Source organism: Callorhinus ursinus, unplaced genomic scaffold, assembly GCF_003265705.2.
Source record: "Callorhinus ursinus isolate GAN/ISIS: 27379988/994484 unplaced genomic scaffold, GSC_fseal_2.0 scaffold40, whole genome shotgun sequence".
Classification (NCBI taxonomy): domain Eukaryota; kingdom Metazoa; phylum Chordata; class Mammalia; order Carnivora; family Otariidae; genus Callorhinus; species Callorhinus ursinus.
Window position 1 is genome coordinate 6,937,980 of NW_027397102.1, and position 20,020 is coordinate 6,957,999.

Consider the following 20,020-nt stretch of genomic DNA (forward strand, 5'->3'; position numbering starts at 1 on the left):
TCATTCTTCCAACATTTCAGAGTCTTATAAACACCTCCTTTATAATTTTTGAAAACATTGCTATTCATGACATGGACATGCAACAAGAGAAAGAAATTAACATTTAATTTAATTGTTTAATACAATATTATAATTTTATTACATGTTCAGAATAATGATGGTGGATTACTGAAAACAATGTCAATCCACTTTTCATCCTTCAAGTTTACCTTGTGTCCCATGAAATATTTTTTTTAAGTTTTTATTTATTTATTTATTTATTTGAGAGACAGAAAGTGAGAGAAAGAGCAGAAGCCGGGGGAGCTGCAGAGGGAGAAGGAGAAGCAGACTTCCCGATGAACAGGGAGCCAGATGCCAGGCTCAATCCCAGGGCCCTGGGATCATGGCCTGAGCTGAAGGCAGACAGTTAACTGACTGGGCTAACCAGGTGCCCTTCCAATGAAGCATTCTATAGTTTGTCTTTAATAATCTATTTTCCAATTCAACCCAAATTTTCACAAGATGAAATAAGACACCATACTATCTTTAGAATTGTACTTCCATTGGTGTTTTTTCTCATATTTGAAATAAATCTCATAATATTGCTACTATGAAATTTTGAAAAATCGAAACATATTTTCTGTTCTATATAAATAGTTTCAAAATATAAGGATCTACATACTATATATACAGACCTATGAATTATAGTGTTAAAAAGCATCTTTCACACTTATCTTGATGAGCACTGAGAAATATATGAAATTGTTGAATTGATACACTGTACACCTAAAACCAATACAACACAATGTTAACTACACTGGAATTTTTTTTACTACCAAATAAGTTAATGTCAGAAACAGAATCTGTCCAAAGTAAATGACGTTTTTGGCTTCAGACTTAAGATGGTGGAGGAGTAGGGGGACCATAAGCTTGCTTCATCCCTCAAACACAGCTAGATAAACATCAAATTATTCTGAACACTCAAGAAATCCATCTGAGGACTGACAGAACAAACTGCATATCTAGAGGTAGAAAAATGGCCATATTGTGAAAGGTAGGAGCTGTGGAGAGTTCATTTGGGGGAGAAAATAATTGTGGGTGCTGCAGAGAAGAGGGAGTCTTAATCACAGAGAGAAGAGTGAAAGAGAGAGAGAGAGAGAGAGAGAGAGAGAGAGAGAGAGAGAAAGCATACAAGGGATTGCTCAAGAAAGACTCTTCCCCAAAACCATTGACTGGGAAAAAGAGAGCAGCTGACTACTTACTGCAAGTTTATAACCCAGCAGAGCTCAAAGTCTGAAGTTTTAGAAGTCTACACCATTGCCAGGGTTGTGCCTGGTGGGCTTAGCAGTACACCTGCTAAGGGGGAAGGAGGGCTGAGGTCCAGGAGCGGGCAATGTAGTCTGAGGACCCTCTGGGTCCCACAAGGAGGAACAGTTCCCCTTCTTGAAGTGCATTTGGGAGTGGTGGCATGGTCTCTCTGGGAACAAAAGAGCTGGCAGGAGCCCTGCTCACTGCCATAGGAACAGAGACACTTACTAATAACAGGAAATCTTGGTGCCAGCATTTTTGCTGCAAAGTACCATAAATTCTGAACCACTGCATGGTCATGTGACTGCTTTTCTGGGACAGACCAGCACCAGACACTGTGTGGTGAGACCTTCTCCTAGAGGATCAGTGTGGGTCTGTATCATGCAGGTCCCTAAAATTTGGGGTTTTGAAGCCATGGGCCTGAGATAAAGCACAGGGGTACTGCACTACTTAGAAAACAGTGAGCTTCAGGCGCCTGGGTGGCTCAGTTGGTTAAGCGACTGCCTTCGACTTGGGTCATGATCCTGGAGTCCCGGGATTGAGTCCCACATCGGGCTCCCAGCTCAGCGGGGAGTCTGCTTCTCCCTCTGACCCTCTTCTCTCTCGTGCTCTCTGTCTCTCATTCTCTCTCTCTCAAATAAATAAATAAAATCTTTAAAAAAAAGAAAACAGTGAGCTTGGACACAGGGTGAAGGTAAGGATCTGATGGAAGCTAGGGACACTAGAGGGGAGATAGTTTGCTCTTCTGTGAGGGCTTCATGAAGAGAAGCAGGAGTGAACTCCTCACTATGAGACTGAGAGAACAAGACATTGCATTCCCCCCCATCAGCACCAACCAACTTCAGTGAGCAACACAGAGCCCCCAGTGGAGGCTAGAGCTGCTTACACAAACCACCCACCCTGTGCCCTGCAGGTGTATCTCCACTAGAGCAAGTCAACCTGAGAAACTGGCACAGCAGGACCCTTCCCCAGAAGACCAGCACAAACCCTTTGCACACACCAAATCTATGGATGGTAGAGTGCTGCAAAGCTTCAGCTCTAGGGAAAATAGGATCAAGCTTCTTTTTTAAAAATGTTTTTTAAAGATTGTATTTATTTATTTATTTATTTATTTATTTATTTATTTAACAGAGAGAAAGAGCACAAGCAGGAGGAGCGGCAGGCAGAGGGAGAGGGAGAAGCAGGCTCTCCGCTGAACAGAGAACCCAATGTGGGGCTTGATCCCAGGACCCAGGGATCATGACCTGAGCTGAAGGCAGACAATTAAATGACTGAGCCACCCAGGGGCCTCAGGATCAAGCTTCTTTTTAACAAGCAGACCAATACACACCTAGGTAAAATTTACCAGACAGGGGAAAAGGTCCAAACACTCTCCACTGCAGGCAAGGAGAAACTGCAGAGGATTGACCTGAGGGAAGGAGTAACCAAAACACAAAAGCAGAGTGCACGCTCTGAAACACTTCATCAAGCAGCAGGCCCAGTACAGTATAGGACCTCTTCTAAATATAACCATTACTCTCAGAAGCAGGAATATAACAGGCTTTTCTAACAACCACAAACACACACACACACACACACACACACACACAGTGATTCATACAAAATGACAAAATGAAGGAATTCATCCCCGAACAAAGAACAGTAAGAAGTAATGGCCAGGGACTTAGAAAAAACATGTAGGTAAGATGCTGGAACCAGAATTTAAAACAACGATCAAGGATACTAGCTGGGCTTCAGAACAGCTTAGAACATGCTAAAGAATCCCTTCCTGCAGAGATAAAAGAACTAAAACCTAGTCAGGCTGAAATTAAAAATGCTATAAGTGAGATGCAAAGCTGACTGGATGCAAACACAATGAAGACGGACAAAGTAGAGGAGCAAATCAGTGATATAGAAGATAAAATTATGTAAAATGATGAAACTGAAAGGAAGAGGGAAAGAAAGGTAATGGACCATGAAAGTAGACTTGGGAATTCAGCAACATATTAAAATGTAATAATATTCATATCATAGGAATCCCAGAAGAAGAGGGGGAAAAAAAGAGAAGAAGGTTTATTTGAACAAATTATAGCTGGAAACTGCTTGAATCTGGGAAAGGAAACAGACATCAAAACCCAAGAGGCACAAAGAATTCATATCACATTCAACGAAAGCAAGCACACACCAAGACATATCCTAGTCAAATTCACAAAGTACAAAGCCAAGGAAAGCATCCTGAAAGCAGCGGGGGGGGGGGGGAAGCCCTTATCCTACAAGGGAGGATAAATAAGGATAACAGCAGATCTTTCCACAGACACGTGGCAGGCCAGAAGAGAGTGGCATAATATATTTAATGTGCTGAATGGGGAAAAAATGCAGTCAAGAATACTTTACCCAGCAAGGCTGTCATTCAGAATAGAGGAGAGATAAAGAGTTTTCCAGACAAACAAAAACTAAAGGAATTTGTGACCACTAAACCAGTCCTGCAAGAAATATTAAAGGGGACACTTTGAGTGGGAAACAAAGACTTGAAAGTAACAGAGAACATCACCAGAAGCACCAACTTTACAGGTGATACAATGGTACTAAATTCATATATATCAATAATCACTCTGAATGTTCCAACTAAATGTTCCAACCAAAAGACATACGGTAACAGAATGGATAACACACACACACACACACACACACACACACACACACACACACACTCACAAGACCCATCTATATATTGCCTACAAGAGACTCATTTCAGACCTAAATATATCTGCAGCTTGAAAGTGAGGGGCTGGAAAACCAGCTATCATGCTAAAGGACATCAAAAGAAAGATGGAGTAGCCATATGTATATCAGACAAACTAGATTTTAAAACAGTCTGTAACAAAAGATGAAGAAGGGCACTATATCACAATTAAAGGGTCTATCCATCAAGAAGATCTAACAATTGTAAATAGTTATGCCCCCAATTTGGGAGCACACAAATATATATAAATCAATTAATAATAAACATAAGGAAACTCATTTACAATAATGCAATAATAGTAGGGGACTTTAACACCCCACTCGCAGCAATGAACAGATCATCTAAGCAGAAAATCAACAAGGAAACAATGGATTTGAATGACAAACTAGACCAGATGAACTAACAGATATATTCAAAACACTATCCTAAAGCAGCAGAAAACAAATTCTTTTCAAGTGCACATGGATCATTCCCCAGAATGATCACATACTGGGCCACAAATCAATCCTCAACAAGTACAAAAAGATCAAAATAATACCATGCATATTTTCAGACCACAAGGTTATGAAAGTTGAAGTCAACCATAAGAAAAAATTTGGAAAGACCATAAATACATGTCAAAGGGCATTCTAACAAAGAATGAATGGGTTAACTAGGATATTAAAGAAGAAATTAATAATAATAATAATAATAATAATATAATAAATACATGGAAGCAAATGAAAATGAAAACACCACAGTCCAAAACCTTTTGGATGCATAAAAGGAGATCCTAAGAGGGAGGTATATATCAATACAGGCCTACCTCAAGAAGCTAGAAAAGTCTCAAATACACAACCTAACCTTACACCTAAAGGAACTAGAAAAGGAACAACGAATAAAGCCTAAAGCCAGCAGAAGGGAAATAATAAAGATTAGAGCAAAAATAAATGATACAGAAAAAAAAAACAAACAGTGGAAAAGATCAACAAAACTAAGAGCTGGTTCTTTGAAAGAATTAATAGAATTGATAAATCCTTAGACAGACTTACCAAAAAGAAAAGAAAAAGAGAAAGGACCCAAATAAATGAAATCATGAATGAGAAAGGACAGATCACAACAAACACCACAGAAATACAAGCAATTATAAGAGAATATTATGAGAAATTATATGCCAACAAATTGGGAAATATGGAAGAAATGCATAAATACCTGAAAACATACAAACTACTGATGGTGAAACAGGAAGAAGTAGAATATTTGAACAAACCTATAACCAGCAAAGAAATTGAAACAGTAATCAAAAATCTCCCAGCAAACAGAAGTCGAGGGCCAGATATCTTTTCTTCCAAAAAGAATCAATACCTATTCTTCTCAAACTGTTCCAAAATATTGATAGGGAAGGAAAATTCCAAACTTCTTCTAAGAGGCCAGCATAACCTTGATTCCAAAACCAGAAAAAGACCCCACAGAAAAGGAGAATTACAGGTCAACATCCCTGAAGAATATGGATGCAAAAATTCTCAATAAAATATTAGTGAATTGAATTCAAATTACATTAAAATAATTATATACCACAATCAAGTGGGATTTCTCCCTGGACTGGAGGGGTGGTTCAATATTCAAAAGTCAATCAATGTGATACATCAAATTAATAAAAGGATAACCATATGATCCTCTTAATAGAAGCAGAAAAAGCATTTGACAACATATAGTATCCATTCTTGATAAAAACCCTTAAGAAAGTAGGGATACATGGAACATACCTCAACATCATAAAGGCCATATACAAAAGCACCACAGCTAATATCATCCTCGATGGGGAAAAATAGAGTTTTTCTTCTAGTCAGGAACAAGACAGAGATGTCCACTCTCACTATTACTCTTTTAACATAGTACTAGAAGTCTTAGCCTCAGCAATCAGACAACAAAATGAAATGAAAGGTATCCAAACCAACAAGGAAGAAGTCAAACGTTCATACATTGCAGACAACATGATACTCTGTGTAGAAAACCTGAAAGACTCCACCCAAAAATTATGAGAACTAATGTATGCATTCAGCAAAGTTGCAGGATATAAAATCGATGAACAGAAATTTCTTGCATTTCTCTACACCAATAATGAAGAAGCAAAAAAAAAAAAAAAGAAATCAAGGAACTGATCCCATTTAGAGTTGCACCAAAAACCATAAGATCCCTAGGAATAAATCTAACCAAACAGGCAAAAGATGTGGAATCTGAAAACTATAGAACACTTGCAAAAGAAATTGAAGAGGACACAAAGAAATGGAAAAGGATTCCATGCTCATGGTTGAAGAACAAACATTGTTAAAATGTCTATGCTACCTAAAGCAATCTACACATTCAAAGCAATCCCTATCAAAATATCAACAGCATTTTTCGCAGAGCTTTAGCAAACAATCCTAATATTTGTATGGGACCACAAAAGACTCCAAATAGTCACAGCATTCCTGGAAAAGAAAAGCAAACCTGGAAGCATCACGATTCTGGACTTCAAGCTATATTACAAAACTGTAGTCATCAAGATAGTATGGTATTGGCACAAAAACAGACACATGAATCAACGGAACAGTGTAGAAAACCCAGAAATAAACTCACAACTGTATGGTCAAGTAATCTTCGACAAAGCAGGAATGAATATCCAATGGAAAAAAGACAGTCTCTTCAACAAATACTGTTGGAAAAACTGGACAGCAATATGAAGAAGAATGAAACTGGACCACTATCTTATACCATACACAAAAATAAATTTGAAATGGGTGAAAGACCTAAATGTGTGTTAGGAACCCATCAAAATCTTAGAGGAGATCACAGGCAGCAACCTCTTTGACCTCGGTCACAGAAACTTCTTACTACACACAATGCCAGAGGCGAGGAAAATGAAAGGAAAAATGAACAATTGGGACTTCATCAAGATAAAAAACCTTCCGCACAATGAAAGAAACAGTCAACAAAACTAAAAGGCAGCCTACAGAATGGGAAAAGATAGTTGCAAATGACAAATTTGATAAAGGGTTGGTATCCAAAATCTATAAAGAACTTATCAAACTGAACACCCAAAAAACAAGTAATCCAGTTAAAAAATGGGTAGAAGATCTGAATAGACATTTTTCCAGTGTAGACACACAGATGGCTGGCATACACATGAAGAGATGCTCGACATCACTCATCATCAGGGAAATCAAAATCAAAACCACAGTAAGTTACCACCTCACACCTGTGAGAATGGCCAAAATTAACAACATAGGAAACAACAGATTTTGGCAAGGATGCCAAGAACAGGGAGCCCTCTTACACTGTTGGTGGGAATGCAAACTGGTACAGCCACTCTGGAAAGTATGAAAGTTCTTCAAAAAGTTACAATTAGAACTACCCTATAACCCAGCAATTGCACTACTAGGTTTTGATCCAAAGGATACAAAAATACAGATTCAAAGGGGTACAGGCACTCCAGTGTTTATAGCAGTATTATCAACAGTAGCCAAACTATGGAAAGGGCCCAAATGTCCATTGAGTGATGAATGGATAGAGCAGATGTGGTATATATATAATGAACTATTACTCAGCCACCAAAATGAATGAAATCTTGCCATTTGCAATGACATGAATATGGCTAGAATGTATTATACTAAGACAATAATAAATTCAGAGAAATACAAGTACCATATAATTTCACTCATATATGGAATTAAAGAAATAGAACAGATGAACATATGGAAAGGAAAAATGAAGGAGATAGGGAAGCAAATCATGAGACTCTTTTTTTTTTTTTGGAAGATTTTATTTTTAAGTTTTCTCTACACCCAACATGTGGCTTGAACTCACAACCCCAAGATCAAGAGTTGCATGTTCTACAGACTTAGTCAGCCAAGTCTCAAACCATGAGATTTGTAAAGATAGAGAAAAACTGATGGCGGCTGGAGGGAGGTGGGTGGGGGATTGGCTAAATGGGTGATAGGCATTAAGGAGGGCACTTGTTATGATGAACACTGGGTGTTATATGTAAGTGATGAATCACTAAATTCTACTCCTGAAACCACTATCACACTATATGTTAACTAACTAGAAAATAAAAAATTGAAAAAAAAGTAAATGATATTTTTGAGATGTTTATATCTACTAGACTACCTTATAATAAATATATATTTTATATATATGAAATATTAGCTATATTACACAATATAAAATATTATATATATAATTATATATATTTATATAACATAAATATATAAATTATAAATTATAAATATCTATATATTTAAAGTAAAATATTGGATTAAATCTTCCTAAATTGAAATCTTTCATTTTGTCAGCTTAGCACTATATGCCTGTAGATACAAGAAAAGCAAGTAAAAGTCTGAATACTAAGGCGAGCTTTATAAAGAGTTTCCATGAAATCTGCCTGGAAAATATAATTCTTGCTACTTGTTATATTATTTTGGTATCTTTTTGTTTGTGAATCATACCTGCTAATTTATTTTCCATTTCAGAGCTGATTTACCCTTAGGAATATATAACCTTCATGAAAATTTCCATTTTTCACCAAACGATGCAAATTGGTCCTTGATTATATTGTTCAATGTCAACATTTTTAGGGAATCTTAGTGTAGGGGGAAACAGAATTTAAAAACTTTTTTCTCTTCCTTATGATTTTCTTTTTCTTAGTTTTAATTTGAGTAGAGTTGACACACAATATTACATTAGTTTCACTTATACAATTTAGTGATTTGACACATTTATGCATTATGCTATGTTCACCACAAGTATAGCTACAGTGTGTGCCATCACTGTTGCAATATCATTGACTGTATTACCTGTGTTCTGATTTGTATTCCCAAGACTGACTCATTCTATAACTAGAGGTCTCTTTTCTTTACCCATTTTGCCCAACACCCCACCTCCTTCCCCTCTAGCAACCATCAGTTTTTTCTCTGTATTTATAGTTCTTTTTTAGAAAGATTTTTAAAATTTGACAGAGAGACCACAAGCAGGGGGAGTGGCAGGCAGAGGGAGAGAGAGAAGAAGGAGGGTCCCTGCTGAGCAGAGAATCTGACATGGGGTTCAATCCCAGGACCCTGGGATTATGACCTGAGCCAAAGGCAACTGCTTAACTGACTGAGCCACTCAGGTGCCCCTGGACTTATAGTCCTGATTCTGCTTTTTTGTTTGTTTGTTTGTTTTTGTTTACTTTAGATTTCATTTATGAGTGGAATCATATGGTATTTGCCTTTCTCATCGGACTTATTTCACTTAGCATAATAACCTTTAGGTCCATCCATATTGTCTCAAATGGCACAATCACATCTTTTTTTATGGGTGTGTAATATTTTGTATATAGACCACACTTTCCTTATTTATTTGTCTATTGAACACTTAGGTTGCTTCCATGTCTTGGCTATTATAAAAAATGATGCAATAAACATAGGGGTGAATATATCTTTTCAAGTTAGTGCTTTTGTTGTCTCTGGGTAAATCCCAGTAGTAGAATTGTTGGATCATATGGCATTTCTATTTTTAATTTTTTGAGGAACCCCCATACTGTTTTCCACAGTGGCAATACCAACAACACAGAAAGGTTTCTTTCTTCCACATCGTCACCAAAACTTGTTTCTTGTCTTTTTAGTTTTAGCCATTCTGACAAATGTGAGGTGATCTCTCATTGTGGTTTTGATGTGTGCATCCCTGATAATTAGTGATGTTGAGCTCTTTTCATGTGTCTGTTGCCCATCTGTACGTCTTTTGGGAAATATGTCTATTCACGTTCTCTGCCTATTTTTAATTGGATTGTTTGCTCTTTAGGTGTTTTGTTGTGTAAGTTCTCTATATTTTGGATATTAACACCTTAACAACTATATCATTGCAAATATCTTCTCCTATTTCTCCTATGTCAAAGTAGGTTTTTTTTGTTGTTGTTCTCTTTTTGGTTTCCTCCACTGTATAAAGCTTTTTATTTTGATGTAGTCCCAATAATTTATTTTTGTCTTTGTTTCCCTTGCCTTAAGGGACATATCTAGAAAAATGCTGCTATGATTAATGTCAGAGAAATTACTGCCTGTGTCCTCTTCTAGGATTTTTATGATTTCCAGGCTCACATTTAGGTCTTTAACCCATTTTGAGTTTATTTTTGTGTATGGTATTCGAAAGTAGTCCAGTTTGATTCTTTCACATGTAGCTGTCTTATTTTCCCAGCACTATTTTTTGAAAAGACTGTCATTTCCCATTGTATATTCTTGCCTCCTTTGTCATAGATTAATTGACCATATAAATGTAGGTTTAATTTTTGGGTCCCTATTCTCTTCTGTTGATCAATGTGTCTATTTTTGTGTCAGTAACATACTGTTTTGATTACTAAATATTTGTAATATATCTTTAAATCTGGAATTGTGATACCTCCAACTTGGTTCTTTCACAGTATTGCTTTAGCTATTCAGGGTCTTCTGTGGTTCCACACATATTTTAGCATTTTTTTCTACTTTTATGAAAAATGCTGTTGGTATTTTGATAGGGCTTGCATTGAATTGTAGATTGCATGGGTAATATGGACATTTTGAACACTATTAATACTTCCAATCCATGAGCATGGAATATCTTTCCATTTGTTTGTGTCATCATCAATTACTTTCATCAGCATTTTATAGTTTTCAGAATACAGATCTTTCACCTCTTTGCTTAAGTCTATCCCTGGGTATTTTATTCTTTTTGGTTCAATTGTAAGTGGTATTTTTGTTTTGTTTTGTTTTGTTTTGTTTTTAATTTCTCTTTCTGTGACTTTGTTGTTATTGTATAGAAACATTCCTGATTTCTGGGCATTAATTTTGTATCTTGCCACTTTACTGAATTCATTTATTAGTTTTAGTAGTTTTCTAGTGGAGTCCTTAGAATTTTCTATGTATAGTATCATGTCATCTGCAAATAGTGATAGTTTAACTTCTTATTTGCCATTGTGGATGTCTCTAGTTTATTTTTCTTGTTTGATTGCTGTGACTAGGATTTCTGGTACTATGTTGAATAAAAGTGGCAAGAGTGGACATTCTTGTCTTGTTCCTTACCTTAGATGGAAAGTTCTCAGTTTTTCACCATTGAAGATGAGGTTATTTGTGGGTTTTTCATATATGGCCTGTATTATGTTGAGATATATTACCTCTAACGCCAATTTGTTGAGAGTTTCTATCATGAATGGATGTCAAATCCTGTCAAACATTTTCTCTGAATTTATTGAGATGACCATATGATTTTTATTCTTCATTTTGTTGATGTATTATATGATGTTGATTGATTTGCAAACACTGAACCATTTTGCATCCCAGGAATAAATCCCACTTAATCATGGTGAATGATCATTTTAATGTATTTTTGTATCTGGTTTGCTAATATTTTGTTGAGGAATTTGCATCTATGTCCATTAGAAATATTGGCCTGTAGTTTTCTTTTTTTGTAGTCTCCTTATCTGGTTTTGGTATCAGAGTAATTCTAGCCTTGTAAAATGTATCTTGATGCATTCCTTCCTATTGTATTTTGGAATAGTTTGAGAATAGGTATTAGTTCTTCTTAAAATGTCTGGTAGAGAGGAGAGAGACAAGATGCTGGAAGAGTATGAGACATGATTTAATCTGGTCACATGAATTTAGATAGATAACCATCAAATCATTTTGAACACCTATGAATTCAAACTGAGATGTGAGAAAAGAATTGCTGGAATTCTACAAATACAAAAGCGACCACTTTTTGCAAGGTATGAGGTATGGAGAAGTGAATCTGAGGGGATATATTGGAAGATAATTGGCAAGGGAGGGAGCCTTTGTAAGCCAGCTACAGAAAGTGATATAGCCCCAGAGTGAAATATTGAACCTTTAGAAATCTGCTCCAGGGAGAGATGTACCTGCCTGAAACATGCTCAGATGGTGAAGCAGGGCAGAACCCTAGGTAGGCAACTGTGGTCTCAGGATCCCTGGGTCACAGAAAGACAGGGTGCCTGAGCCAACAGAGTTCCCAAGCATTGGAGTGGAGAAACCAGAGGGGGTCACTGATCCTGGGAGGGGGCTCTCAGCTCAGCTCACCATAAAACGTGAACTGCAGCACAATCAGGTGACAGCTTTCTTGGAAGGGCCCTGCAAAGGCAGAAAAGCCTGGCCTTCCACCTTTACCCCCAGAGAAGCGGCAGGAGAATATGAATGGCAGAAAACCATTTACTGCAAAGGACAGAAAAGCAGTGGCCCTCTGCCTTCTCCCGGGAGAAGAGGCATGGGAACATGCCCAAACAGGTGACCACTCTCTGTGCGGGGGCAGGGGGGCTACAAAGGACAGAAGTGCAGGGAACCTCTAGTTTCCCATGGGAGGATTCATGTGGGTGCACACCACAGGAGTCTGCAGAGTTTGGGACACACAAAAGTGAAGACGCTTGTCCCTGAGGGTTTGCTGAAGAAAGGGGATGGTGGTCTCTTGGCTCTGGGGGACTCAAGATGGGGTGAGGCCATTTTTGTTTCCGTCTTCTAGAGATGCACGGAAGGTATACAGGGAACAAAACCCACATTGAGCAGCCCGTAGCAGCTCACACTGAGCCCGGCCTCCTGGCAAGGGGCAGTGCAACTCTGTCCAAGCAAAGACACCTGAGAATCAGCACAGCAGCTCCCTCCCTCAGAAGACCAGCAGAAACAACATGTGAACACCAAGTTTATAGAACACACAGGACTGCAAAACTCCAGGGCTAGGGGAAAATTATATATAGAATTTGACGTTTTTTTTTCTCATGATTTGCTTTATCTTTCAGTTTAAAATTTTCCTTTTCTTATTTTTTTCCTTTTCAACCAGTATCTTATTTTATCAACTTTTTGTTTTTAAGTATTTTTTAACTTTCATTTTTTACATTTGCATTTATAGATATATTCTTCATTTTTGGCTTCCTTTCACTATATTTAATTTTAATTTTTGTATGTATATAAGTTTTGCTTTTTTACAATTTTGGGATTTAGTGTCTTCTAACAAACAGAACAACAAACTCCCAGGCCCAAGTGGGCCACCCTATTTTGTCCACCTGGGAGATTATATTCTTTCTTTCCACCCCTAACTTTTTTTTTTTTGCTTGTTTGCTGTTGTTGTTGTTGTTTCTGACCTCTTCAGATTTATCTAGTGTGTATTTTGCTTGGATTGTGGGTGATTTTTTTTTTATTTTGTTCACTAGTTCATCCATTCTTCTCTGGGCAAAATGACTAGAAGGAGGAATTCACAACAAAAGAAAGAACCAGAGGCAATACCCTCTGCATCAGATCTAATCAACATGGATATAAGTAAAATGTTGGCGCTGCAGTTCAGAATAACAATTACAAAGTTACTAGCTGGACTTGAAAAAAAATTAAAGACACTAGAGAATCTCTTAGTGTATAAATGAAATCCAATCAGGCCAGAACTAAAAATGCTCTAACTGAGATGCAGTCTAAATTGGAAGCTCTAAGAGCTAGGATAAATGAGGCAGAAGAAAGAGTAAGTGACATAAAAGACAAGTTGATGGAAAGGAAGGAAGTTGAAGAAAAGAGAGAAAAACAACTAATGGACCATATGTGAAGGCTTTGAGAAATCAGCAATACTATAAAATGAAACAATATTAGAATTATTGGGGTCCCAGAGAAAGAAGAAAGAGAGAGGGACAGAAAGTATATTTGAGCAAACAAGAGCTGAGAACTGTAATCTGGGGGGAAAAAAAAGGCATTCAAGTCCAAGAGGTAGAGAGGACCAATCTGAAAACAAAAAAATAAACAAACAAACAAAAAATAGATCAACATATAATAGAGAAGCTTGCAAATTTCAGAGATAAAGAGAAAATCCTGAAAGCAGCTCCATACAAGAGGTTCTTAACCTACAAGGGTAGGAATATTAGACTGGCAGCAGACCTATTCACAGAGACCTGGTAGGCTGGAAAGGGTTAACATGATATATTCAGTATACTAAATGAGAAATTCATGCAGCCAAGGATACTTTATCTAGCAAGGCTGTCATTCAGAATGGAAGGAGAGATAAAGAGCTTCCAGGAGAAACAGAAACTAAAAGAATATGTGACCACGTAACCATCCATGCAAGAAATATTAAAGGGGATGGTCTAAGCAAAGAGAGAGCCCAAAACTAACATAGATCAGAAAGAAACAGAAATTCTACAGAAGCAGGGACTTTACAGGTAATACAATGGAACCAAATTCATATCTTTCAATACTTACTCTGAATGTAAATGGGCTAAATGCTCCAATCAAAAGGCACAGGTATCAGACTGGATGAAAAAGAAAGACCCATCCATATGCTGTCTACAAGAGACTCATTTTAGAACTAAAGACACCTCCAGATTGAAAGTGAGGGGGTGGAGAAAATTTATTATGCTAATGGACCTCAAAAGAAAGCTGGGGTAGGAATCCTCATATCAGACAAATTAGATTTTAAACCAAAGACTGTAGTAAGGGATGAATAAGGACACTATATCATAATTAAAGGGTCTATCCAACAAGAAGATATAACAATTGTAAATATGTACCTAACATGGGACAACCAATTGTATAAACCTTAAAAACAAAAAATAAACACATTGATAATAGTCCAATAATAGTAGGGGACATTAAAATCCCACTCACGGCAATGGACAGATCATCTAAGCAGAAAATCAACAAGGAAACAAAGGTTTTGAATGACACACCAGACCAGATGCACTTCACAGATATATACAGAGCATTCCATCCTAAAGCAACAGAACACACATTATTCTCACGTGCACATGGAACATTCTCCAGAATAGATCATATACTGGGTCACAAATCAGGTCTCAATGGATACCAAAAGATTATTCCCTGCATATTTTCAGACCACAATGCTTTGAAACTTGAACTCAATCACAAGAGGAAATTTGGGAGGAACTCAAACACTGGGAGGTTAAAAAGCATTCTACTAATGAATGAATGGGTCAACCAGGAAATCACAGATTTTAAAAATTAAATTGAATTTAATGATTGAATGAAAACACAACTGTTCAGTACCTTTAAGATGCAGCAAAGGCGGTCCTAAGAGGGAGGAACAGAGCAATACAAGTCTCTCTCAAAAAATTAGGTAAGTCTCAAATACACAAGCTAACCTTACACCTAAAGGAGCTGGAGAAAGAAAGGGAAATAAAGCCTAAACCAAGTAGAAGAAGAGAAATTATAAAGAATAGAGCAGAAATCAATGAAATGGAAACCAGAAGAACAGTAGAACAGATCAACAAAACTAGAAGATGATTCTTTTGAAAGAATAAGATCAATAAACCCCTAGCCAGACTTATCCAAAAGAAAAGAGACAGGGCCCAAATTAATAAAATCATGAATGAAAGAGGAGAGATCACGACCAACACCAAAGAAATACAAACAATTTTAAGAACATTTTTTGAGCAAATATATGCCAACAAATTAGGCAATCTGGAAGAAATGGATGCATTCCCAGAAATATATAAACCACTAAAACTGAAACAGGAAGAAATAGAAAACCAGAACAGACCCATAACCAGCAAGGAAATTGAAGCAGTAATCAAAAATCTCCCAACAAACAAGAGTCCAGGGCCAGATGGCTTCCCAGGGGAATTCTACCAAACATTTTTAAAAGAACTAGTACCTATTCTTCTGAAGCTATTTCAAAAAATAGAAAGGGAAGGAAAATTCCAAACTTGTTTGGAGGCCGGCATTACCTTGTTCCCAAACCAGAGAAAGACCCCATCAAAAAGGAGAATTACAGACCCCTAGTCCTGATGAATATGGATGCCAAAATTCTCACCAAGATACTAGCCAATAGGATCCAACAGTACATTAAAAGAATTATTCACCACGACCAAGTGAGATTTATTCCTGGGCTGCAAGTGTGATTCAATATTGCAAATCAATCAATGTGATGCATCATATTAAAAAGAAAGGAACAAGAACCATATGATCCTCTCAATTGATGCAGAAAAAGCATTTGACAAAATATAGCATCCTTTCTTGATTAAAACTCTCCACATTGTAGAGACAGAGGGAACATACCTCAATATCATAAAAGCCATCTATGAAAAGCCCACAGTGAATATCATTCTCAGTGGGGAAAAAACTGAGGACTTTTCCCCTAAGACCAGGAACGAGACAGGGATGCCCACTCTCACCACTGTTGTTTAACATAGTACTAGAAGTCTTAGCCTCAGCTATGAGACAAAAAAAAAAAAAAAAGAAAGAAAGAAAATGCATTCAATTTGGCAAAGAAGAAGCCAAACTCTCACTCTTCGCAGATAACATACTTTATGTGACAAATCCAAAAGACTCCACCCAAAAATTGCTAGAACTCATACAGGAATTTAACAACGTGGCAGGATATAAAATCAATGCATCAAAATCAGTTGTGCTTCTATACACTAAAATGTTACTGAAGAAAGAGAAATTAAGGAATCAATCCCATTTACAATTGCACCAAAACCCATAAGACGCATAGGAATAAACCTAACCAAAAAGGTAAAGGATCTGTACTCTAAAAACTATAGAACACTTACAAAAGAAATTGAGGAAGACACTAAGAAATGCAAAAACACTCCATGCTCATGGATTGGAAGAATAAATATTGTGAAAATGTCTATGCTACCCAGAGCAGGCTACACATTCAATTCAATCCCTATCAAAATACCTTAGATATTTTTCAATGAGCTGGAACAAAAAATCCTAAAATTGTATGGAACCACAAAAGACTCTGAATTGCCAGAGGAATGTTGAAAAAGAAAACCAAATCTGCTGTCATCACAATTCCAGACTTCAAGGTATATTACAAAGGTGTAATCATCAAGACAGTATGGTACTGGCACAAAAACAGACACATGGATCAATGGAAGAGAATGGAGAACCCAGATATTGACCCTCAACTCTATGGTCAACTAATCTTTGACAAAGCAGAAAAGAGTATCCAACGGAAAAGGACAGTCTCTTCAATAAATTGTGCTGGGGAAATTGGACAGCCACATGTAGAAGAATGAAACTGGGCGATTTTCTTACATCATACACAAAGATAAACTCAAAATGGAGAAATGACCTAAATGCGAGATAGGAATCCATCAAAATCTAGCGAATAACACAGGGAGCAACCTCTTTGACATCGGCCATAGCAACTTCTCACTAGACATGTCTCTAAAGGCAAGGGAAACAAAAGCAAAAATGAACAATTGGGACTTCATCAAGATAAAAAGCTTCTGCACAGTGAAGGAAACAATCAATGAAACTAAGAGGCAGCCTACATAATGGGAAAAGGTATTTGCAAATGACATATCAGATAAAAGGTTAGTATCCAAGATCAATAAAAACACTTACCAAACTCAACACCCAAAGAACAAATAATCCAGTCAAGAAATGGGCAGAAGACATGAACAGACACTTCTCCAAAGAAGACATACAAATGGCTAACAGACACATGAAAAAAATTTCAACATCACTAGCCATCAGGCAAATACAAACCAAAAACCACAATAAGATAGCACCTCACACCAATCAGAATGGCTAAAATTAAGACAGGCACAATAAATGTTAGTGAGGATGGGGAGAAAGGATATCCCTCTTACATTGTTGGTGGGAATGCAAGCTGTTATAGCCACACTGGAAAGCAGTATGGAAGTTCCTAAAAAAATTGAAAATAGAGCTACTTTATGACCCAGCAATTGCATTACTGGGTATTTACCCCAAAGATACAAAAGTAGTGATCTGAGGGGGCGCCTGCACCCCAATGTTCATAGCAGCAATGTCCACAATAACAAACTGTGGAAAGCCGAGGTGTCCATGGACAGATGAATGGATAAAGAAGATGTGGTATATTTATACAATGGAATATTACTTAGGCATCAGAAAAGATGAGTATTTACCATTTTTATCGACATGGATGGAACTGGAGAGTACTATGATGAGCAAAATAAGTCACTCAGAGAAAGACAATTATCATGTGGTTTTACTCATATGTGGAATATAGGAAATAGCACAGAGGATCATAGGGGAAGGGAGGGAAAACTGAATGGGAAGTCATCAAAGAGGGAGAAAAACCATGAGAGATTCTTAACAATACAAAACAAACTAAGGATTGCTGGAGGGAAGGTGGGTGAGGGTATGGGGGAATTGGTTGATGGCCATTAAGGAGGGCACGTGATGTGATGAGCACGGGGTGTTAGACACAACTGAAAAATGGTTGAACACTACATGTGAGATTAATGATGTAGTATATTTTGGCTAACTGATCTTAAAAAAAAATAAATGTCTAGTAGAATTCATTTGTGAATCCATGCGGTCCGGGACTTTTATTTTTTAGTAGGTTTTTGATTTACCAATTCAATTTCATTATTTGTAATCAGTCTGTTCAGATTTTCTATTTCATCCTAGTTCTGTTTTGGAAGATTGGATGCTTCTAGCAATTTATTCATTTCTTATAGGTTGTCCAGTTTATTGGCATAAAACTTTATAGTGTTCTCTTATAATCATTCATATTTCTGTTTTTATTTAAAGATTTTATTTATTTATTTGAGAGAGAATGAGATATAGAGAGAGCATGGGGGTGGAGGGTCCGAGGGAGAAGCAGACTCACTGCTGAGCAGGGAGCCCGATGCGGGACTCGATCCCGGGACTCCAGGATCATGACCTGAGCCAAAGGCAGTCGCTTAACCAACTGAGCCACCCAGGCGCCCCTAATCATTCGTATTTCTGTTGTGTAAATTGTTATTCTTTTCTCTCTTTTATGATTTTGTTTATTTGGGTCCTTTCTCTCTTTTTTTTTAAGTCTGGCTAAGAGTTTTTCAATTTTGTTTATTTTTTAAAGGAACCAGATCTCAGTTTCATTGATTTTTTTCTCTCTCTCTTTTAATTCTCTCTGTCATGTAGTTCTGCTTTGATCTGTATTATTTCCTTTCTTCTATTCACCTTGGGCTTTGTTTGTTCTTATTTTTTCCCCCTGTAGGCTTAAGTTCACATTGTTTGAGTTTTTCTTGTTTCTTGAGGTACTTGTGTATCTGTATACTTCCTTCTTAGAACTGCTTTTGCTGTGTCCCACAGATTTTGGACCATTGTGCTTTCATTTTCATTTGTTTTGTGTATTTTTTATTTATTCTTTGATTACTTCATAGACCCATTGGTTGTTTAGTATAATGTTTAGTTTCTACATGTCTTTGTTTTTAATTTTTTTTTCTTGTGATTTACTTCTAGCTTCATACAATTGTGGTCAGAAAAGATGTATGGTGCGATTTCAATTTTCTTAAATTTATTGAGGTTTGTTTTATGGCCTAATATATGATCTATTCTGAAAAAAAAGTGTTCCCTGTGCACTTGAAAAGAATGTTTATTTTGTTGTGTTGGGATAGAATGTTCTGTATATATCTGTTATGTCTATCTGGTCCAATATGGAAACAGAATTTTAAAACAGGTTATTATTTACTTGCTCAGGAAAGTGTAAATACAGAGAATTTTGTAGAGGTTTATCTCACATATTTCATTTATGCAGCAAAAGGAAAAAAGAAGGGTCACATGGATTTTGTTGTCCTGATATGGATGGTGAAAATATAGAAAGATTGACATTGACCTATTTTTTCTCTGTAAAATAAATTTTTCTTTTGAAGAATTCTAGTAAAACTGATTAAGAGTCATTCACATTTGATTACCTGGAGCCTTCTGGTCTTTTGTCCCCCACCACCTCCTCCCTGTCCCTAAATATTATCAATTATCTCTCTCTTATTTAGGAAACAAAATTTTGATTTCTTACCTAAATATTAACCATCCTGTTACTATAAGTATGTTTTGAGCATAATTGCCTTTAAACATCTTCATTGATTTGTAATTCACAAAGCATAAAATTCACCCATTTAAAGTGTACAATTAAATGGTTTATAGTGTGTTCTTAGAGTTGCACAACTATCACCATGATTTAAGTTTAGAACATTTTATCACCTAACAAATAAACCCCCTGTACCCATTAGCAGTCACTGCCCATCTCCCACTCCCTCAAATTTATGCAACAACTAATCTATTT